Below are 24,612 nucleotides of genomic sequence, written 5' to 3' on the forward strand. Positions count from 1 at the left end.
CTTATTAGTAATGCAGTGTCTCACAATGAATGAGAATAATCAAACTATTATCAGACAGTTGCACAGCCTCTGAAAACCACAAGTCATTGTAAAATGATTGTGCCATGAAAATGATAGGAACACCTCGGTTAAGGGAGGGTACTTAATATATTGAATTGTTTTAGTACAGGAACACCAGTGGTACATTTTAAACTAATAAAATGACATTCCTTTATATCAAAGCTATATGACAGTTCTCAGTTCTCATTTACAGCATGCTTGGAGGCTTTTACAACCAATAATTTTCATAAAAATACAACAACTATGAAGGCAACACAATGTCAGCTAAAGAAAATTTTTCAACTGGAACTCAAAATATCTTTATCAGCTTAGGTTATTATTTAATCTAATATTTCTGTCTGTAGGTAGCTGATAATTTTAGGCAGTTTTATCTCAGTCAATGACTGAATACACCAATTGTTACTTCCTATTAGTATTACTGCTCTTTATAAGGAAAAAAAAAACAATTCTCAGATACAACTCCATAAATAGTTTAGTGATTTCTGAATGGAAATCATATCTTTGTGTAAAAATATTTTTTAAGAGTTATTGTCATGGTATTAAAAATGTATAATATAGGAATATATCTCCAATAATGCATACACCAATTAATATGTAAGATAATTTATTCTTATATATAAATATTCTAACATCATGTTGCTAGGTCACACATTATTGCATCTGTGACTTCAAATAATGTTTAATTACAACACTGGGGCAATAAGCAGTTGGCTTTATTTGTATTAGAATACTATCACAAATCAATTTATCTTAGAGTGCCTTTTAGTTGAAAAATTTATTCATTTATCCACTCCATCAATTATTACAATTTTGTGACTTTTGGTTTCTTTTAAATGCAGATTATAAAAACTTAAAATTCAAATTAGATTGAAATCAGGAAAGCAATAATGTTAAATCAGGGTCCAAAAACCAAAATTTTATTGCCCAGGAATGTACGATAGTTACTCCAGTTTGTGATACTATACAAAAATAGCACCATCATATGCAATATTTATACAGGGCATGGATAAAAATCTGGGAAAAACACAATAATTAAGTAAACAAATATAAAAAGACTGCTGAAACATTTGGGGTAAATATTCACTTTTCTAAACATGATAAAATGAAACTGTGAAAGACATATTTATGGCTGTGACCAAGCCAAGTCTTATTAAGCATCCAAAATAACCTCCAAGTTCAGTTAAAATAATTTGTGAACTAAATGTAAGAGTGAAACTCAACTTCATAATTGTATCAATTTTTCAGGGGACATACTTGAATTGGTTAATTCACACAGATCTTTCTTATTTTTAATCTTCCACAGTCTACAAGAGAAACTGATTTTACTCAGATAAAATATATCATTAACTATTATGCCATAATAAGCCACTATCTAGAGAATTTGTATTCTTCAAATTTATATGTAGTAGTGGAACATAAGTTATGTTACGAAAGCACTTTTTATTTTAAAATGGGGGAAATGAAGAATTGCTACACTGCCATTGGTGTGTTCTGTTGTTTTATGTTTTGCTTTGTATTGAGCAATATACAAGAACTTTCTGATACGACAGTAAGAAGACCTGCACACACACAAACACGCACACACATGAGCAAGGACAGAAAGAACATCGCATTCAGCAGTTTAATTGATGTACAGTTACATCCTTTTCGGTTTATACCAATGGCCTCAACTTCTTTCCAATTAAACATATTGCTTCCAGCCTAAAATAATGATATGTACACCTATGTAACATTTTATATGATTGGTAATGACTTTGTAGATAATTTTTTCCCCTTCAAGTAGTCTGAAAGGTTTGCTGCTTCTTCCGAAGATACTCATCTTTTGTGTGCTTTATTGTTGCCATTGCCATACTGTGATGTCTTTCATGATGCTGATGGGTTTATTTCACCTTTGCCCTTTCTTTTAGTGCACTTCCATCTGAAACCCTGTATTTCAACTACATGTTCCTCCACTCTCTGTGCTTTGTTAATCTCATTGCATACTACTAAATTTTACTTAACTTTCAAATGCATCAGAATATAGAAAGGCTTTTATGAGCATTTTTTTAGATATTTTAGTTGATCATTCCTCTTATCATTCCTTCAGCAATCTTATGTTGCAAGACAATAGAAAGTTGACAATGTTTATGATGTTACTTGAGAGTTTTGTCCTTGCTTCAATTACAGGTGCACTACGTCCAGTGCCATTAATTTCTTTATGCATCTGTAGTTCTCAACTGGCTGTGCTTTACTTCCCATCAAGTCATTTGTCATTTATAACTTTTTCTCTGAAACAGACTCTATTTGGTATTATTAAGTTGGGGATGCCCTATAGGTTTTCCATCACACTTATCCATGAATTTCCATTTGAAAATCAAGGTTTGATTCCATTTATACATATACATATTGTTCTAAAATAATGGTATTATTTAAAATCATGCAATAGCTTTTGCACTATCTCACCTTTATTTTTTAAATATGAGATTATTTTTAATTTATCTTATGGTCTTCTCTTGCCTTTGTTGCACTCAAGTCTGTAAAATTCTATGAAACACTGATTCACTGCCCTATATCATTTTATTTTGATCCAGTGCTAATGGAGTGTAGTATTTAGCCATTGTCGCATCACTAACTAGAATCTGTTTCCAAGCCGTTGATATATTTGTTGTTTCTCAGTAAGTATTTATTCTCCCACCTATCAGTTTCTTATATCCATTTTGCTCAACATCATCTCACACTTTTCCAATCTTCTCCTACACAGTTATCTTTAATCACATTTGATGAAACCTAGAATTTCAAATTCAACTTTCTACTCTGTACCTTATTTATTCTTTCAAAACTATAACTACTGTTATCATTCCTGTATTATTATTTTTATGAATATCTGTCATTGTTGCATTCTTATTCATTTTTAAATGAATGTCGGCATAATTCTGTAAAACATTTCACATAGTTTAAAAGTTATTCTCCAGTTACTTTATTTCTTCACCCATCTCCCTGAAACATCTTCTTTTTGTGTACCCATATTATAATATTCCAGTCATCAATAAATACTAGGTCTACAATCTGTTTCATAAACATTTTCAGTACCTGCAATTGTTTAGACATCCTTATAATAAGAACAGCTGTAAATATACTGAGGGAAAGTCGGTCAGAGAGGGAATCACAACCCAACAGCAGCAATAACACCTTTTGATATTACTTAATAATGTCTTTACAGAACACAATTTCTCTTCTTTGCAACAGAAGTTTTTGTGCAAAACACTTACCATTAAAGCTACTATGCACTTCAAAAGGGCAACTTAAATCGACTTCCTAAAAATTCTGAATATTACCATTTGTAGAATATGTTACGTTAGAATAGCAGAGAATGGTACACAGCCCCCACACTTGTACCTAACTAAAAATGAGCAAGATCTTCAGTTTCAAACAATCAATATTTATATAACATGATTTATTTAGGCATTGCCTTATCAAAGTAAAGGAATTTAACACCTTTATACCTTTATGAAGATATCAACTAAAATATGTTTAATGATGTAGTGAAGCATAATAAAGCTTTCTAAACATAAAATGAACAAATATGTGCATACACTATGCCTAACAATACATCTATTTAACCAGAATTCTTTCAATTAAATTACAAATAAAACCATTTTAATTGTTTTCAGAATTCTGTTTCCTTGCAAAATGAAAATATGAAACAGGCATCTCTAATCACAATCAGTTAGTTTTGTTAAACAGTAATTAATACCACCTGATGATATTTCAGAAAAATAATTATACATATTAAAATACACCATGACAATACTTTTACTGCATAAATCACACTCTTATGCTCCTACAAAATTTCAATGTTTTTATAATGCCCAGTGTTATTAACAGAACTTGCTCTCTATCACAAGTATCACAATCTGAAATTTGTAAAAGTGTATGCACTGTAAGGTAGATGATGTCATTTCTAATTGTCACAGTGTGAAACAATGTTTGATCTGTCACTATTACAATAAGTAACCAAACAGTTTTGAGTTTTATTATAGCTCATGGCTTTTCCTGTTATAAAAACTACAGCTGCCTTAAAACAGTGTTACAGCAACAGAATTTCAATTTAAAAACAATTACTTCAGCTATGGTACATTCCTGAGTTCATTTTTCATATTTGCCAAATGCTGACATACCATAACCTCAGGGAATTATAGGTTCTCTGATCTCATCTGCACATTAGACATTATGAAAACCACATAACAGTGTAACTGAAATAATAATTTTAGATATTAAGTCTTTTCTCATAAACAGTAACATAAAATTCCTACTTTCAGTAGAATATTGTAGTGGAACAAAATGGTTTATTTGGTGGAAGGAGATTTCATAAGAGGGAAATGAATTTTAAATACACAGTAATCTATTACAGACTGGGCATTTCACAACCACAAAAATTATGCTTTCCTCAACTGCATGTGGTATTAAGAGCAATCTAGTAAAAGAAATAAAAGTAATCTTTTAAAACTGTATATTTCCTTCCACTAAACATATTGAAGTCTCTTGTCACTTCTCTCAAAAAGATTCTAAAACTTGGTAACAATTTTCATTTGTGGGTTCCAATTTAACACAAGCTAACATCCATATGTGTTAAACAAAACGTTACTTGGAATCAGAAATATACTGTTAAATGTTCCAAACCTATTTGAAGTTAAGCATTCTAATGTTATACATCTTATAACTCACAAAATTTTCACCTGCCTTTTACAAATCCTTGACAATCCATCTGTGACCAAAGCTTTATATCAAACTTGACTATTTTTTCTACTACTCAAAACATTAAAATGCACTCCTAGTCTTTCTTCAATATTTCAAAAACATAACTATACAACTGTAATAAACTGTTTGAAGGCTGCTCTTTTAATATGTATTATGCTAGAAATCTTTACACTTACTTATATAACTTAATTATACACAAGAATGCTAATTAAAACCAAATATTTCAGATGGGTTAAATCTGTTATGTATTGAAAAGACACACTAATACATTAATAATATATTTTTATCAATGCATATTATTTTTAGCCAATCAGTTGTCAATGTACAGAAAAAAATAACTTCCTTGTCTCCTATTTCAATCCTCAGATACACTTATACAATCATATATGCATATGTTTTTGTATGTACCTAAAATTCTAACATTGTACACAACATATGTGATTTACACAAACTCTCTTCCTACTTGCTGATGCTCCAATGGTTGTGCTATTTGCTCAAAGTATGACCTAGCTGACATAGCAAATCTTTTTTATTGGCATAGAGTAATGACTGAAGTATGAAAACTGATATTTTTAAAAAATGTATCTTGATGTTTTGCCATATGACAATCTGATATGTAGTGTTGCAAAAATATGATGACAATCTCATCACACCAAACTGCAACAGAATTACAAAAACGGACACACACACACACACACACACACACACACACACACACACACATAAATTCATGGTTAGTTATTTATTTTAAAAAATGGATATCATAAAACTCACTTATGCAACAATGGTATAACAAAGAGGTACAGCAGTGTTGGGTTCAGCTAAAACTAATTTCTGGTACGTGCCTCTATCTTAATTTCTTGCACTTATGATTATTGTTAATGAATACACAACTGTATAAAAAACTACAACACAAAACAAAACTACATCTACATTGCTAGTCACATGATATGTAACTAATCATTGTGTTTCATTGCCCTTGGTGTTCCACTTTTTACTAGCTGCTGTGTTCCATTTCTGCATAACTTGCCCTTGAGCCTTATGACAAAGAATCTGTAGCATTTTCCTTACCTACAAAAAGAAAGGACACCACACTGTTGAACTATTCTTTGCCACAATATATTATGGGCACAAAACTTCACATAAATCCCTTGGAGATAAGCAGTATATGTTGGAAAAATCAGTGCTCTCATGGTGCTCACAAATTACAAGGCAATCTGTGTATGTGCTCCACAAATTAACAATGAATTATTCTTGATAGCTTGCTTTTTGTGAACAAAAATGGTAATAATTGTGATCTCACAATTAATTTTCAACTTATTAATGAATTCTCAAACTTTAGTTTCTTTTTTCATGAGACATATATTTAGCTACTGATCTCTCAGTTGAAGAATGGTTTGTATTCCTTGTCAAGCAACACATGCACATGTGAATAGTAAAGTTTTCAGATATCAGTATGACACTGATAATAAGTATTCATATTCTTTAAAAGCATTTACACACATTTCATGTTTAATCTGAAAACAAAAACAATTAATGATACTGGTACTGAATGTTCCCTTTATATAAAAGCAATTTACAAGCATACTACTCATCTATTCTGCAAGTAAAGCTTGACAGGCTTAACAAAATGGCTTTTTAGATTAAACATGTAGCTTATGGTGTTCTTGCTTTAATTTCCACAGCTTATGGTGTTCTTGCTCTTATTTCCATAGACAAAGTTCTAAGTTATGCATAACACTGAGTATCTGAAATAGCAACAAAGACTTCTGTTTCTTCTTGCATAAATCACTGGACAACAATTATCTTATTTTTTATCTTTCCCCTTAAATCCAGTAGGATCTAAGAATGTAGCTACACAGTAGATTTAAGTCTTCCATCCAAATTAGCTTATAGTACTTTCTTTGCACAGTTAAATTTTTTAGGATTTCCTTTTTTTCATTTTTTATATGATAAATGCAAGATCAGGGTTTTACTGCAATTCCTGTGATATCAGTCACAATAATCATGTGTGCCAGTGTTTGGTTATTTGAGAAATCATAATTGCAAGGACAAGCGTTCTCTTTTAGCATTTTAAAAAGTTGAAGAAATCATGAAATCTAAAGAAAAGTTCTTTTCATCAAATATACTATCCTCCAAGGCAAAGTTGCAATGGCAAACTACACTTGAAAATAGATGACTGATGAGTTTTTTGTTACCAAACATAAAGTCATAACATCAATTTTGTCTGCAAATTGAATAACATAATATTTTAATAATTACTTTTCATTGACATGTTTTGCCTGGAAATGTTACATATCTTCAACTAATGTTTGGATCAGGGTGATTTATAATCATACACACACACACACACAGTTTAAAATTCACTGCTATACATACAGATATAAAGTATATATACATATATAAATAATATAATGGTCTGTTAGAGTGAATTTAGTTATATATTAAATGCATGAGAAATCTAACTGTATGTAAAAATTGTAACTGGATGCATATTTTCTCTGTGTAAATAAATGTTACTGTTTAGATTCAAACAATTTTACACAGTATTTTAAGAAAACTGACCTGCATTTAATCAGTCTTAAAAGACTAACTGGAACAACCAGTGGATTGTAGCCTTGTACACGAGACAATGCCGTTATGCATTTTCCAGCATTCTGCACCCATATGTGAAACAGAAAACATATTTTTATTATTTATAAGCATACTGCAATTTTGACAGGCAAGTAAGTGGTTTCAGTGAGCAACAAGAAACACACACAAAAGATCAATGCCAGCCCAGATTACTACTGAAATACTAATTAGATACCAAACTAAGCAGTTCCTAAAACTCAAAAGTTCATAGAGGCACAGGGGAACTACAAAAGTAGTAGGCATAATGAAAAAATTTGCTAATACAGTGTGATCGTTTTTCTCTTCATCTGAGTGACAGTTATCATGTCAGCATCTGAAACAGGAAGACAGAAGTATAGCCAACAGATACTGATGTACGGCGAGGAAGGGGGCTGCTGAACCTCTAATTTGTGATATTTATAGCAGTGCCTTCATCATGATATCATTTGGACATTTATCATTATTATTATTCCCTCCATCCATTCCAACCTGATTCTCTCTCTCTCTCTCTCTCTCTCTCTCTCTCTCTCTCTCTCTCTCTCTCACACACACACACACACACACACACACACACACAAAGAAGTGGAAGGAAGATGATTTAAAACATTTCAAAAATTAGGTCATCATGTCTTCCTTTCCCGCGTGTGCGTGTGTGTGTGTGTGTGTGTGTGTGTGTGTGTGTGTGTGTGTGTGTGTGTGTGTGTTGTGTGAGTGGGTGGGTGGGTGGGTGGGTGACTGAGTGGGTGGGTATGGGGGGGGGGGGGGAGAGAGAGAGAGAGAGACAAACATGGTAAAATCGTTCATGTTTTGACAGCTGGTAAGTAGATGTACAGTTCCCATTTCAAACAGTTCTGATATTATGTTTGAGTTTCTATCTAGCATTTACTGTTATTGCTACTCACCGCATAGAGGACGTGTTGAGACACAGACAGGAAAAATGAAAAAGAATGCTAGAAACATTCCATCTTTCGGACAAAGTCCTTCTTCAGAAGGAGAAAAGATGCACATTCACAAAAGAAAAATTGATGCACATATGACCATTGTGTCCAGATGTTAGGGACCAAGTCAATTCTTAGTGCCTGAAGACAGTGATCGTGTGTGTGTGTGTGTGTGTGTGTGTGTGTGTGTGTGTGTGTGTGTGTGGCGCGCGCGCGCGCGCGTGCACATGTGTGGGCACGCGCGCTTCAGGCTTCTGAAGGAGGACTTTGTCCAAAACATGAAATATTTCTAGCATTCTTTTTCATTGCGCCTGTCTGTGGCTCAATGCCTCCTCTATGTGGAGAACAGGAGTGTATGCTTTTGGTATTGTTGTTATTCTATTCTGCACTTTCTATTGTTTGATTTAACTTTTTTTTAATTGCTCAGATCCACACCATTTTGCTGACAACAAGTTTTATCATTTGCTGGATTTTTAAGACACGTTACATATTTTCCAAATACTTTCTTAGGTGCACACATCTTCAATGAAATAACACATGCTTATACACAATATTGTAGAAATGTATGCCATTATCAATAGATAATCTTCAGTCAACTACAGCATCAAATACAAACTACTTGCCGTCAGTGTAATGGGTGAGTACAAAGGAAACATTTCATAGCTCTTCTTTAATAAAAATCTGATAATGACAACAGGAACATCAATGCCACCAATGCTAACTACAAAGAGAACAGCGACAAAAGCAGATCAGTTTAACAAAGTGGTAAGTTAACTTCAGTCAATGCACTCCCCTTAAGCTACGACACTTTACCAAACATTTTACTTCCACTGACTGAAACTTATTTTAAAATTTCTTTTAGAAAACAGAAAATTGTGTTAACACATGGGACTTCAGAAGGGACTCTTTCAGATGAATATTAGAATTCTACAGATGAAAGACAAAAGAATAGCAGCATTTTTTACAAGAAGGAGTCCCTGTATTAAACGACATAGTGTGCCTCCAGTTTGTGAACAGCACTATAATCTGGTTCATAACGACAAGAAGAAAATAACAGAAGAAATATTGTCAAATATATTCCAGTGACATTAAAAAGGATATCATGCTTCTTCTGTGGGATTCAACAGAATGGTGGAATGAAGGAAACAATATTCACAATCAGGCAATGGCGCTCACATTGATGTGGCCCATTGTCGTGATGTGGTGGATTACAAGGTTGCTCACGCTGTGGAGTATGTGAGGGCCTCACCAGAGGTGGTGTGATTTCCCACATGACTCGTTCCTGTGAGCTTACTGCCATAAAGTCTTCTTCTACCATAAAACTCTGGACTGAGTGTGCAGTTTAGTGGGCTGTAGATGTTAAACATACTACAACAATTTCTGATTGGAGAGCAATTGTAATTTTGTTCACACAAATATTTAAAATTGTAATTCCTACTTAATCCAGACAGATCCGCAGCCCAGCCCACATACAATTAACTGGGAACTTTTTTCCACTAGAAAATTCTAATCTGGCCCCAATAATATGTTTCTTTGTTGAAAAATGTTCTTGCAGCAGAGAAAACAACCTACAAAATTCAAGATTTTTTAATGGCTCTAATTTTACCAGTACAGTCTTGTCTCACTGCATCAGAAATTTGACAACCAAAAATATACAAATGCAATTGTTGATGGCAAAGGTCCATACTTTTCAGGTTGCTTGTATGGCTGAATGGCCACAAACACAGTGGCACAGAAGATGTCCTACTTAGATTCGCTAACACTTACACTACCTGCAGTGTAGCTGTCATTAGTTCCTGATAACACTGTGCAGTTTGCATTAAGAGTCGCTGTAAATGACACAATTAAAAGCCACACTTAATTAAAAAATTGTTCAAAGTACAACTGCATGTGTCACTGGACCCAAATCGTCACGACTTAGTAAAAGGTGGCCTACATATGATGCACACAAACCATGGAGTATATCCACAACAAAAGATATACTATAAACAATATGCTATTAGGTGTAGTGTGAGCTACTTTAAGGCTATATTACCAAGTAAATTCCAGTCCATGCCATGTCACAGTTAATGATTTTCCTGACTCAGCTACTGGGGGTGGACACAGTTATCTGGTGGCATACTGATATGTAGATTCATACTGTTTGGATAAAAAAATGTACATTTTTGACAGCTAAATCACAGAGAAGTTAATACTTTGATAGCTGAACATGAATTAACTGACTGATTTAATACTTTCATAGCTGAACACAAATCAACTGACTGACTGTGACACACAAATGGACTTGCGCAATGAATGAAGATTTGAAGAACTGCAACAACAAGAGCTGGGTAACCAATGGGATACGGCAATCCTCTGAAACCCTCTAGCACCTTAGCTCAATGAAAAACTACCGTAACGATTTAGCATTTCATAACTATTATCATACTTACAGAAAGATCTATAGAAAATCATTATTAGCGACTAAAAGGTACCAAAATGACAAATTTGTAGAAAAGGCTGATAATAAAATCAAAGCAGTAAGGAAAAATCACCAAACAGGAAATTAATAGGAAAAAATTTAAGCCAATAAACATACAGTTTGTATACATTGATACCAAAATAAATGACCCCAAAAAACTAGCAAACTTTGCCAGTAAGTATTTCAGCAACGTCGCAACCAAACTACAACATAAGTTCAACAAAACAAAGCACTCACAAATGCTGAACAAAATATCACACACACTGATACTACGACCAAGCACGGCAGAAGAAGTATGCAATGTTGTGAGTGACCTAAAACACAAAAATTCAGCAAGCATAGATGAAGTACCTGTGTGGTCACTGAAGGACTGTATAGACAACATCAAAGACCCTTTAGTGCACACCAATGAATACTTCTCCACAGGTTGCTTCCCAGAAATACTAGAGCATGCAAAACTCCTACCTATACATATAAAAGGTGACCCAGAAATCATAGAAAATTATAGACCAATCTCATTACTGTCATACTTTTCAAAAGTCATAGAGACCATAATGAAACACAGGCTCATGGGGTACTTAACAAAATTCAATCTTCTGAGTAAAGAGCAATTTGGTTTCTGGGCTGGCAAAAGTACAAATTCAGTTGTAGCTCATTTCTTAAATGTTAGCCTCAAAGCACTAAAAAAAGGAGACCACGTAATAACAGGGATCTTCCTAGATTTGACCAAAGCATTTGATACAGCAGACCACACAGTTTTGCTAAACAAACTAAATGCACTAGGAGTAAGAGGAGTAACAAACATGCGGTTTCATTCATACCTGCAAAACTGGGTCCAACAGGTGGAGATCACTCAAACTAACTCCAATCATACCTTTTCATACCTTTCAAACCCAGAATACATCAACATAGGAGTCCCCCAAGGAAGTGTGGTGGGCCCAATCCTCTTTTTAATATAGATCCACGATTTTCCACAAAGTGTTAAACATGGTGAATCAGTACTGTTTGCCGATGACAGTAATATCTTAATCAAAGCTGAGTCTCAAAGTGTACTCAACGAAAAAGCTGAGGAAATACTGAAGCATGCATGCCAGTGGATAGAGACTAATAAATTAACCCCAAATGTAAAAAAACCAACAGTATTAGTTTACACTTAAACAGAAAACTGAACAGTACCAAGCTAAAAATTAATGACAAGCACATAGAATGTGTACCATCAACAAAATTTTTAGGTATGCATGTTAACTCTCAACTACAGGGTGTATACGCGGAAAAGGAAAAAAATTTCCGGATTTGTCCCGAATCTCCCAGTTAAAAATACATTTTCTCCAGGGTGAAAATACACTTTTTCTATAGTAAGTGACAGTATACTTTCTGTTGGAACTGTAAAACTTGTCAGTCCTTTGAATGGATACGGTACTTTAGAAAACAAAACTCCGGGGAAAAAAACACGTTTTGGAAAGATCTTTGATGTGCAGCAACACGTACGCTATTTATTTTCGTATTAGGAAAGTATAAATTCGAATTTCACCAACAGGAAAAAATGGTTTAAGTTAATATACATAGCGTTGCTACAAGAAAAGCAAAGCTGTCACATATAACATTTGTCTCAAAGATTAATAAGCTACAAGAGACGCTAAGCTTCCACAAATAATGTTGATCTGTTTAGTGCATGTTACACTTTAAGATACATCACACAAATATGCCAGTAAAAATTTTAATACTGACATAAATCTCTGAGCTTCTGGTCTCAAAATTCTTCTAAATGGCTCGTCATCAAAGAGCTGATTTTTAAATGAGAGTAAACACTCTGTGATTTAAAAAATTCACATAATTCATCTTGCGTAAAAGGAAATTTACTTTGAAAATAGCACTTTTCGAACCACAATTCGAAATATTTTCCCGTGACCTGTTAGAAATAGATTCATTTCAGCAGTTGCCAGACAGTGCCAGACAAGAGGCGTCACTGCGCCTGTGCAGCTACGGTGACGCAAGAAGCCCGTAAGTTCGTACATCTAAAACATTAAAAGATCTCTCCTATATTATGTCATAAAAGAAACAAGACATCAGAGGATACTCCAAGAGCATTGGAATTTCGTGAACCATACTAAAATGCATAGTTCGCCTTAAAGTGCACATTCGTATGTACAGATTCCCAATGACGTAGGCCTCGACCTGATATTAAGCTTTTCAGTGCGGTTTCCGGGATGTAAATTTTCTTGCAGTACCAGTACTGCATCATCACATGTTTGCTTCTTTATTATGGCATACGTGCTAGAAGATGAAAACGTGCACTTTAAATGCAGCGAACAGTTGAAACTAGCCAATAGTGTGGAATTAAACACTTCATTTCAAATAAATTAACTGCCACAGCAGGAAAGCTTAATAAAAGCCAAATTTCTATAGCAAACCAACAAAAACAGCTTCACTGTTCTGCAAGGCAATTAACGCTTGACTGTAAGAAAGGTGGAAATAAAATAAACTCTGAAACTAGTAACATATTTTAGCCTTCCATAATTATGTGAATGTACTTTTAATTCACTTGATCGCTCCCAGCCACAGAAATCCATCTTGTTTTCATTTGATGTGAGAGCAGTAAATGAAGAGAAAACAGAAAAATCAATAAATATGTAAACACAGGTCAAGTGGAGACTACCCCTGCCCCCCCCCCCTCCCCACCGCCCCCCCCCCCCCTCTCTCTCTCTCTCTCTCTCTCTCTCTCTCTCTCTCTCTCTCTCTCTCTCTCTCTCTCTCTCTCTCTCCCCACTACTATAACTCAGACTGTTCTGCGCATCAGAACGTCAAAAATTTAAAAAGTTCTACGCATCAGAACGTCAAAAATTTAAAAAAAGACTTTTCAAAAAGAAGTTCATTTTGTAGCACACATCTTTCTAAACAGTCTGATACATAAACATATATCTTCGAGGAAATGTAAGACATGTTATTTGGTCTCAAAAGTAAACACGGGTCACATGGAGACTAACCCCACCCCTCTCTCTCCACCACTATCACTTTTCAAAAAGAAGTTCATTTTGTAGCACACGTTTCTAAAGAGTCTGATACATAAAACATATATCTTCGAGGAAATGTAAGACATGTTATTTGGTCTCAAGTGTGCGTAAGTGGAGTGTCACGCCTCTTCAAACATTCTTATACCGCACGTCACTGTATTTAGCTCTGTCGAACTCAAAGATGTATATTTCGTAATGGACGCCATCAAGCTATTTCAGGACAGTGTAAATTAAAATGTCATGTAGTGCCTCTCCTGCTCCTCTTAAAAATACAGAAAAAAATCACAATTAATACTTGATGGGATTATTTGTAACTGGGAGAACAAGAACTCTTCAAAAAATCTGGACTCTTTATTGCCTATTAGCTAATAACTTGCTTTCTGTGTGACATAAAATTAAATATTGGATACCTAAAACCAGTAAAGGCAAGAGACAGACAAGACAGTACACATTTCTTCAGTCGTTAGGTCCTAGCGATTTTTCTCTCTAATCTTGCTACGGCTTTACATGGCACAGTTTCTTTTCTGCGAAAGAACTATTACCTCATCAACAAAGTCTGACAAATGTTTTGCTACATGAAAAATCGAAATGTCATCGTCTAATACTGAAAAAGCTGTTAATGCAAATAGTACCCTAGACTGGTGTGGTTTCTCAATCTCATGATGTCTATTTTGTCACTGTGTGCTGGATAAAACCAAATTGGCCTTTATAATATTGCAGCAATTGCAACACACACAACTGCTTTGGCAATAATGATCATTTTTAGAGTACGACAACATAATTCACGAAGTACCAATACGAAATACCTATTTGGCCTACTACAATGTTAGCAAATAGTTTCACATTTCATTCATACACTCCAGTCTTGCAAGCACAAGACCAAAAAGTGGTAGAACGAAATTTTTCTATAAGTTTGGAATAGTCATATTCTTCTACAGTTGGTGTGATGTCCCCATTTCTTCTCCTTCCTCATTCTAACAGCCAACAGCCACATTTCTGTAACCAGAAGCGGGAGAAAGTATTACTCATATTCTTCTATAGTTTGTGTGACGTCCCCGTTTCTTCTCCTTCCTCATTCTAACAGCCAACAGCCACATTTCTGTAACCAGAAGCGGGAGAAAGTATTACTCATACGTGACTCAACTGCGTGTGTGCATGAGTCCACTCATAACTGCTTAAATGAGTCTAATGTAAACAGTTGTGATGTTACGCTCATCAGAGGCAATTGTCATTATGATGCATTGCATAGTCTTCCTACAGCCTTTGACACATTTTCCTATTGGCAGACACTTGTACGTGCACTGTGTTATTTTATATGGTGCATTTTCTTTACAATTTAAGTTTTATTTTCGGTTTTTTCTCTTGTTCTTGTTTTAATGCTGCAGTATTATTCTGCAGTAGCGGGATACAGTAATATCCTTTGTTGGAGTATTGGGTCTTACCAGTCAAAATTACAAAAATTTAACTCAAAACTAAACCAACGAAAAATTCCTGTAATTCTAAAAAATTCTCATATTTTTCCCGTTTTTCTCCCGGATGAAAAACTTCCCAGGTTTTTTCTGGATCTCACGATTGTCCCAGGTTGTATACACCCTGAAAGTTGGACAGAGTACACCACAGTACTTGGAAAGCGAATAGCTTCAGCATCCTGTGCACTTAGGATAATAAATTCAGTATGTAGTAGCTTGTGTACTAGAACTGCATATTTTGCATATGTCCACTCTATAATTAGTTATGGCATATGCTTCTCGGGCAACGGCCTTGAAGCATTGGATACACAGTACCCGTCAGATCACCAAAGTTAAGTGCTGTCGGGTGTGGCCATGCTCTGTTGCCATTTTTCGGGGTGCACTCCACCTCATGATGTCACTTAAGGAGCTTCTCGACCGAATAGTAGTGGCTCCGGTCAAAGAAAACCATTATAATGACCGGGAGAGCGGTGCATTACCACATGTCCCTCCTATCCGCATCCTCATTTGAGGATGACACGGTGGTCGGATGGTCCCAATAGGCCACTTGTGGCCTGAAGACGGAGTGCTGTATATCCTTCTGGGGATCAACAGGGCAGAACAGAAAAAAATATTTAAGTTGCAAAAAAGGGCTGTACAAATCACAATAGATCCCATTGCAAGTAGTTACTCAGATCTTTGGGTATATTGACAGTTCCGGGTGAATACATTTTGCAGATAGTAATATAACTTAAAAAAACACACTGATCAGTTCCCGATAAAGAGTTCCATACACACACATGAAACCGGACACAGACAACACTTACACCTCTATAGGAAAAACAAATCAAAAAGTCAAAATAGCATGTTATATAACGGAATTAAATTGTACAGAAATTTTCCACAAGGGATCAAAGATATAAGCAAAATAGATAACGTAAGGAAATCGCTAAAAAAATACCTCTTGGAAAAGTGTTTTTATACTGTCAAGGATTACTTGGAATGATATAAATTTATAGATATATGTAAAAATTATCAACTGTGTTATTAAGTGGCTCAACAATGTATCTTTATGTTACAGTATTTATTAATTACAATTTTGATAATTATAAATCTGTGTACCTATTGTGTATATTTATGTTGACAACATCCATACAATCCCGATTGTCTACGAATGGATAAATAAATAAATAAATAAACTGACTGACTCAATCATTGTACAATGTGCTTATTTATTGCCACATTGTACAATAGTAATCAAAATTTGTTATTACATTTTAAATATTAACATGAAAGACAGCAAAATCAAAGAATACAAAATTACAATCCATAAAACACTAAATCTGTTTGTCTGCAAGGTGTATACCCAGGAAAATGGCAAAACTACATACCATTTTATGAAAATCATTTCTATTTGTGCAGGCATTCCCATAGCCTACCAAAAAATTTCAAGAAGGTGAAATTTTACAAACACAGAAATTAACAATGTAACAAGTTATTTTAGCAAAATCCAGGATATTTTTAATCAGAAAAATCTTTCCACAAAACCTTGATACTTGATGTTGTTGTTGTTGTTGTGGTCTTCAGTCCTGAGACTGGTTTGATGCAGCTCTCCATGCTACTCTATCCTGTGCAAGCTTTTTCATCTCCCAGTACCTACTGCAACCTACATCCTTCTGAATCTGCTTAGTGTATTCATCTCTTGGTCTCCCTCTACGATTTTTACCCTCCACGCTGCCCTCCAATACTAAATTGGTGATCCCTTGATGCCTCAGAACATGTCCTACCAACCGATCCCTTCTTCTGGTCAAGTTGTGCCACAAACTTCTCTTCTCCCCAATCCTATTCAATACTTCCTCATTAGTTATGTGATCTACCCATCTAATCTTCAGCATTCTTCTGTAGCACCACATTTCGAAAGCTTCTATTCTCTTCTTGTCCAAACTGTTTATCGTCCATGTTTCACTTCCATACATGGCTACACTCCATACGAATACTTTCAGAAATGACTTCCTGACACTTAAATCTATACTGGATGTTAACAAATTTCTCTTCTTCAGAAACGCTTTCCTTGCCATTGCCAGCCTACATTTTATATCCTCTCTACTTCGACCATCATCAGTTATTTTGCTCCCCAAATAGCAAAACTCCTTTACTACTTTAAGTGCCTCATTTCCTAATCTAATTCCCTCAGCATCACCCGACTTAATTAGACTACATTCCATTATCCTTGTTTTGCTTTTGTTGATGTTCATCTTATATCCTCCTTTCAAGACACTGTCCATTCCATTCAACTGCTCTTCCAAGTCCTTTGCTGTCTCTGACAGAATTACAATGTCATCGGCGAACCTCAAAGTTTTTATTTCTTCTCCATGAATTTTAATACCTACTCCGAATTTTTCTTTTGTTTCCTTTACTGCTTGCTCAATATACAGATTGAACAACATCGGGGAGAGGCTACAACCCTGTCTTACTCCCTTCCCAACCACTGCTTCCCTTTCATGTCCCTCGACTCTTATAACTGCCATCTGGTTTCTGTACAAATTGTGAATAGCCTTTCGCTCCCTGTATTTTACCCCTGCCACCTTTAGAATTTGAAAGAGAGTATTCCAGTCAACATTGTCAAAAGCTTTCTCTAAGTCTACAAATGCTAGAAACGTAGGTTTGCCTTTCCTTAATCTTTCTTCTAAGATAAGTCGTAAGGTCAGTATTGCCTCACGTGTTCCAGTGTTTCTACGGAATCCAAACTGATCTTCGTCGAGGTTGGCTTCTACTAGTTTTTCCATTCGTCTGTAAAGAATTCGTGTTAGTATTTTGCAGCTGTGACTTATTAAGCTGATAGTTCGGTAATTCTCACATCTGTCAACACCTGCTTTCTTTGGGATTGGAATTATTATATTCTTCTTGAAGTCTGAGGGTATTTCGCCTGTTTCATACATCTTGCTCACCAGATGGTAGAGTTTGATAATAATTAATATTTAAGATTCGGTTGAATTTTAAATGCAAATAACTTTTTGAATTGGAAATTTTTGGAAACGGGAATATGTTTGTTGAAAAGAGAAGTATTAGGGCATTAACTTGAGCTGTAAACTAAAATTTTGGGCTTTAAACATGAATGTTATAAATCGAATAAAAATTAATATAATGTATTGGTTTGTCTTTCAGAGGAATAGTGTTGTGGTTATAATCTTACCCTCCCTCAAGTCACCTGTTGATTATCACTCATTTCATAATAAATTCATTTAATAAGCTTTGAGAGGAGTAAGATTTACAATAAACTTTTTACTTAGCTTCTTTTCTCGTAGTTGGTTCCAGTTCTTCATGTCTAGGGGTTGATTCTTGAAGCTGCAATTATTGATATTATTGATTCTGATGGTTCCAATTTTCGTAATAACTACTGAAGAATTGCCTGTTTTTATCCTGATTTTTATTTTTTCACATTTTTCTATATCACACTGTCTTTACAATTTCCACTTCAAAATCAAAAATTACATTGTTATTGCCAAAATTAAAAATGCACCTGATCACATCAGAGGCATGCCCAGTACTCCTTCATTCTGGTAGAGTTTGTAGAAAGCATTTTTGGTATCACTAACTTCTGTTGAAAAAAGATAATGTTAGAGAAGGGTGTCCCTTCACAATACCCCCTCACAAAATTTGGAAACAATGTGTTTACAATATTTTGTGACAGACTATAATGTTTGCGAATTGGTGTACAATGTGATGCCAAAAGATAGAATACAAATGATAGAAGCATCTGATACATAATATATTACAGAAAACATAAGAATAACATCTACTATACAAGTCATAATATGTGCATATATCAGAACATAGCATTCAGATTTTCAGATCTGTGGAACATTCTGTCACAAGGCAATTGATACAAAGTCAAAACCACAACATTGCTCCACTATCCTAGAGGAATAACTACAGAGACAAGGTCAATTACTAGAATTACAAATTGTAAGTTTACATCCATAAAATCACACCTTCAAAGTCATCAAAAGAGAAGAGGAAAAAATCAGAGCCTAAGTGTTTGATGTGTGAGGCAACTTGAAAAACACAACGACGGGTACAGACCACAAGAGTAAACTCAGTCCTGAGCAGGAATATAGCACAAAATCAATCAGCCACATAAGCCAAAGTATTTAAGGATATGTTGACTCATGAAAGGACAAAATAATGAAAAAAATGTTAGGGCCTAAGGTTACGATGTGGGGATCAACCAATGAATCCAAAACACAAGACGCATAAACCAGCAAAAAAACATTTCAAGACAACAAAATTAATAAAGCTCATAATCGTATGAAAAACTACAATCATATGCAAAGAGCAATTGTAAGAAGCATCTAGTCTCAATCAATAGTTGTGCAGTCTCCTTGAGTAATCACACACACACACACACACACACACACACACACACACACACACACACACACATAGTCGTGAAGTATACAAGCGCACACACACACACACACACACACACACACACACACACAGTCGTGATGACCAGGGGTACCCAAAACAAGAGTTAAGCATGAGTTTGTCCACAACTCAAGTTCCAGTCAGATACAATATTGCAGTGCTCAGGATAAATACAGGTAAACAGTCATAAATAGCTTTGAATGATGACATAATTGAGTAGCTTGAGGACCAAAATCAGTGTATGAAAGCAGACATTTATACACCTTGTTATATTTTCTATACTAGTAAATGTCTTCCACACCATTTGCGGATTGTCCACACAAACTAACCTACATACATAAAGACCTAGAAGGTTCATTTACATACTGATTTAAAGTTATACAATGTATTGAGAAGTCTATCCCCCTACTTGAAAAAACATACATTTATGTGAAATAACACTGTCTTTGGCAGTCTTGACTAACAATTTACAAATGTCAGTCACAAAACTGATGCTTGAGGACATTACCCAGCACCTATGGTCTATCATAAGTCGACTGGTCCAACAAGGTACAGCCATACAGCTGTGTGGAGAGTGGATCTGCCCTCATTTTTCACTTTCCTCCCTAGAGTTCTCATCTCACACTCCAACAAATAAGTAACATCCTGTCTAGCATTCACATCAAATCCTGAAACATTGTTTTGTGTACTAAATATGCTGTTGAATACCTTCCTCACATTACATGTCATATGCTCTCCCTGTTTATATTGCAAAAGCAATTATGTAGGATTTACGGCAGATAAGATTAAAAAGTATTCACATATGAAACATTAAGAAAGAGAGTTAAATGCAATTAAAAAATGAACTAACAAGGTGATAAACACAGATATACAAAGATACTACTCCCAATTTTTGCATTACAAATTATGAACATTGTCCCATTTCAAAAATGCAAAAGGATTATCTCATTTAGTCTCATGACATATATGTATCAAATTCTAAAGCACAAATCATAGATTTTAACCCAGTCAATAGATAAGACACAACTTTAGAAATCACATCATCTTACATACTAAATTCATGACAAACAAAACACAACCACACAGTCATATAAATTTGCAACTAGATTTAAACTCACTCAACAGATTTAAAAATCACATCATCTTACCTACTACAATCACTACAAAGGAAAATGAACAAATAAACAAAAGGTTTAGATACTTATGGATCATTTCTATACACTTTCAGTTCAGTGATATTGCGTAATCCAAACAACTTCTTAGATTTAGGATATACACGGATGTATGCATTCGGTTATGGATTTTCAAGAATTTCAAGTGGTCCAATATAAATACTGAAAAATTTCTTTATCTTAGATGTTAACTGTGGTGTCACCGCCAGACACCGCACTTGCTAGGTGGTAGCCTCTAATCGGCCGCGGTCCGTTAGTATACGTCAGACCCGCGTGTTGCCACTATCAGTGATGGCAGACTGAGTGCCGCCACACAGCAGGTCTAGTCTAGAGAGAAGCCCTAGCACTCGCCCCAGTTGTACAGCCAACTTTGCTAGTGATGGTTCACTGTCTACATATGCTCTCATTTGCAGAGACAACAGTTTAGCATAGCCTTCAGCTACGTCATTTGCTACGACCTAGCAAGGCACCACATTCAGTTACTATAATTACTATCTTCAAGAATGTATTCTGAACAGATAATATTGTGAATCATGTACCGTCAAGAGCTACGTTCATCATTAATGGATTAAAGTTAAGTATCAAACTAATTGCGTCCGCTTTCTGAATTCTCATTCCTTGTCATGTTCCAGACCTCACATCAGTATAGTTCTTCCCTCCTCACGCCAGCCTGCGTGAGCTAAAACATGCATTTCGGCCTCCACTCGTAACACAGTATTGGCTTTTCTGCTAACACAAAATTAACACTTTAGAATTCTCTTTGGCTTTCAACAGTCTTCCAATCTCTCTCATTTATCTTTCTGCAGGGTTACTTAAAACATGGTACACTGAGTTTAGAACTGAGTGAGGTGGCGCAGTGGTTAGCATACTGGACTCGCATTCAGGAGGATGACGGTTCAATCCTGCATCCGGCCATCTTGATTTAGGTTTTCTGTGATTGCCCTAGATCACTTTAGGCATATGCCAGGACGGTTCCTTTGAAAGGGCACAGCCGATTTCCTTCCCCATCCTTCCCTAATCTGTCTCTAATGACCTCGTTGTCGATGGGACGTTAAACACTACTCTCCTCCTCCTACTGAGGTTAGAACATGCCTTATTTTTGTATGATCAATAAATTGTTTCCAAGCTTGTGATGTAAACAGAGAACCATATCATATAAAACTGTTTTAGGAATATCCACCTGATGAAAATATGTGTTTCCAAACGTAGATATGACTTGCTTACTGGTAACTTTCTTAAGATGAAACAGCTTTATGAACTTCGAAAATGCATCAACCACCACAAAAAAATAACAAAATCCATTCTTAGACTTAGGCAAAGATCCATAAACATTCACAGACATGAGATCTAGGTTACTATTAGGCAGTATGTTTTGCATTTGGCCTCTACTTGTTCAGTTACCTACCTTCACTCTTTAACATCTGTCACAGCCAGTAATCTTCTTCTTGACTCTCCTTCCTCTGTTATAAAATAAGATGTTTCCCTGGATCTTTTGTGTGCAGCTGGTTGATCCACAATAACTAAAATTCTCATGTGTATAAGTAATACACTGTTCCGGCCAACCATAGTTTCCAATCCTCCAAGTCAGTCTTATGTCTCCTGAATAAAAACCCCTTGTGTACCTTTTAATACTGAGCCATGTTTCCTCCTCCTTTCTTACCCAACATGCTCTTAACCAATTTCCAATTCTGATCATTATTTTGATACCTGCAGATGTTTTTGCAGATTTTCAAGATCCCTTTTTCCTCTTTCACACCTCTCAACTACATAATTTTAAACTCTTTCTCCTTCTCCAAAGTTCTTAGATGATTCTCTCCTTAAGGGAAGCCTACATAAAGCATCAGCAACTACAGTGTCTGTGCCCTTAATGTATCTGATTTCATAATTGACCTGCTTTAAATCCAAGGCCCAACAAGTAATTCTCTTATGGTATAGCTTACACAACTTAAGATAACATAACGCTTTGTGATCAGTATAGATGATGACTTTGTGATCTAGAAGATAATTTTTAAACTTGTTGAATAACCAATGTACCACCACAAGTTCTGTCTCAGTTACAGTGTATATCTTTTTATGTTTCTGCAATAGTATACCAGCAAATGCAAGAGATCTATGTTCAATAACACCATCAACTTAAACCTCCTGAAATAAATAAGCACCCAAACCAACATCACTACTGTCACAATACAAAAAGGAAGAGATAAATCTGGTCTGAACGATATCTGACTTTGACACAACTGTTCTTTGATCTCATTGAAAGCATTGTGACACTCCTGATTCCAATCTCAAATGGTATTCTTCTACAAAAGTTCACGCAAACATGGAGCATTCAAAGTTTGGTGGTTACAAAATTTTCAATAAAATCCAGTCAAACCAAAAAATGATTTAAGCTGTTTTTTGTTGTGAGGAATAGGAAAATTAGCAATCGCATCAAGTTTCTCTTTATCAGGTGCAATTTCTTTCTCAGATATAACATGTCCAAAAATTTTACTTCTTCCACACCAAATTTACACTTACCTATCTTCAAAATCATACCTCCTGATTATAATTTTGAAAACACATCTCTTAACACATCCAAACGTTGTTCCAAAATCTTTTCAGTGACCAAAGTGTCATCAACATACACAATTAATTTTGAACTCACTTCACTTCCCAATACAGAATCCGAAGCTCTTACGAATTCAGATACAGATACATTTAGCCCAAATGGCACCACACAGTACTGAAAACACTTACCTCCATACAAGAATGCTGTATACTTTTTAGAAATAATTTCAAGTGGGATCTGGTGAAACCCAGAGGTCAAGTCCAAACTACTCATGTATTTTAAACAATCAGATTTGTGTAACAGCTCATCCATGTTCTCAGGATGGTCATTCTCTCTGATAAGAAATTTATTATGATGTCTACAGGCCAAAACAATTCTCACTCCACCATTTCTCTTACTTACCACAACCAAAGGATTACTGTAAGCACCCCTACTTCTCTCAATTACACCCCATATTTCTATTTCCTGAATGTCTTTCTCCATATCTTTCCTTTTTGAAAGTGGTATATTATATGGCTTGAGAAAGAAAGGTTGATGATCCATGATAGCCTTTCACTGTCCCTGGTTTTTCACTAAACACATTTGAAAACTCTAATAACAAACTCCCCAGTTGCTCCTTTTGTTGGTCATTAAGAGTTGTAGCTTCCCTTACTTTAGAATCTACTACACTTTCAAAATTTTGATCTTCAGTCTCATTAAAATCTATATTGTCATCAAACACCTGGTACTCACCTTGGTCCACAATGTTTTGCAAGTAGGTATAACTTTTCCCGCATTTTAAAATACAAAAATTAGTTTTTACATAAGTATTACTTTTAGGTTCCAAAATAAACAATTCTTCAACGTTCCATCCAAAACATGCCTCAACTTTTACTATCCAATTCATACTGAGAATTAATTTTCTTCCAGACTAGGGATCACTAAGCATCCAGGTTCGAAGGTTTTGTCTTTTATACTAAACATTAAAAGTACCTGAGATCTTACCAATCTGCTTTGCTCACCTGTACCACCTCTTATCTTCCCCCCTGCAACAGGCATATCCGCAAAATTCTTATTATATGTAATCTTGTCTCTAAATTGTTCAGATATATCACAAATTGGGCTACCTGTATCAATCAAATGGTTCCCTTCCCACCGATCAATCAAATATGAATCACCGTAACTGTTATTAGACACTTCATGCAAAAGATCACTTT

The sequence above is a fragment of the Schistocerca americana genome, chromosome 4, assembly GCF_021461395.2.
Source record: "Schistocerca americana isolate TAMUIC-IGC-003095 chromosome 4, iqSchAmer2.1, whole genome shotgun sequence".
NCBI classification, from domain to species: domain Eukaryota; kingdom Metazoa; phylum Arthropoda; class Insecta; order Orthoptera; family Acrididae; genus Schistocerca; species Schistocerca americana.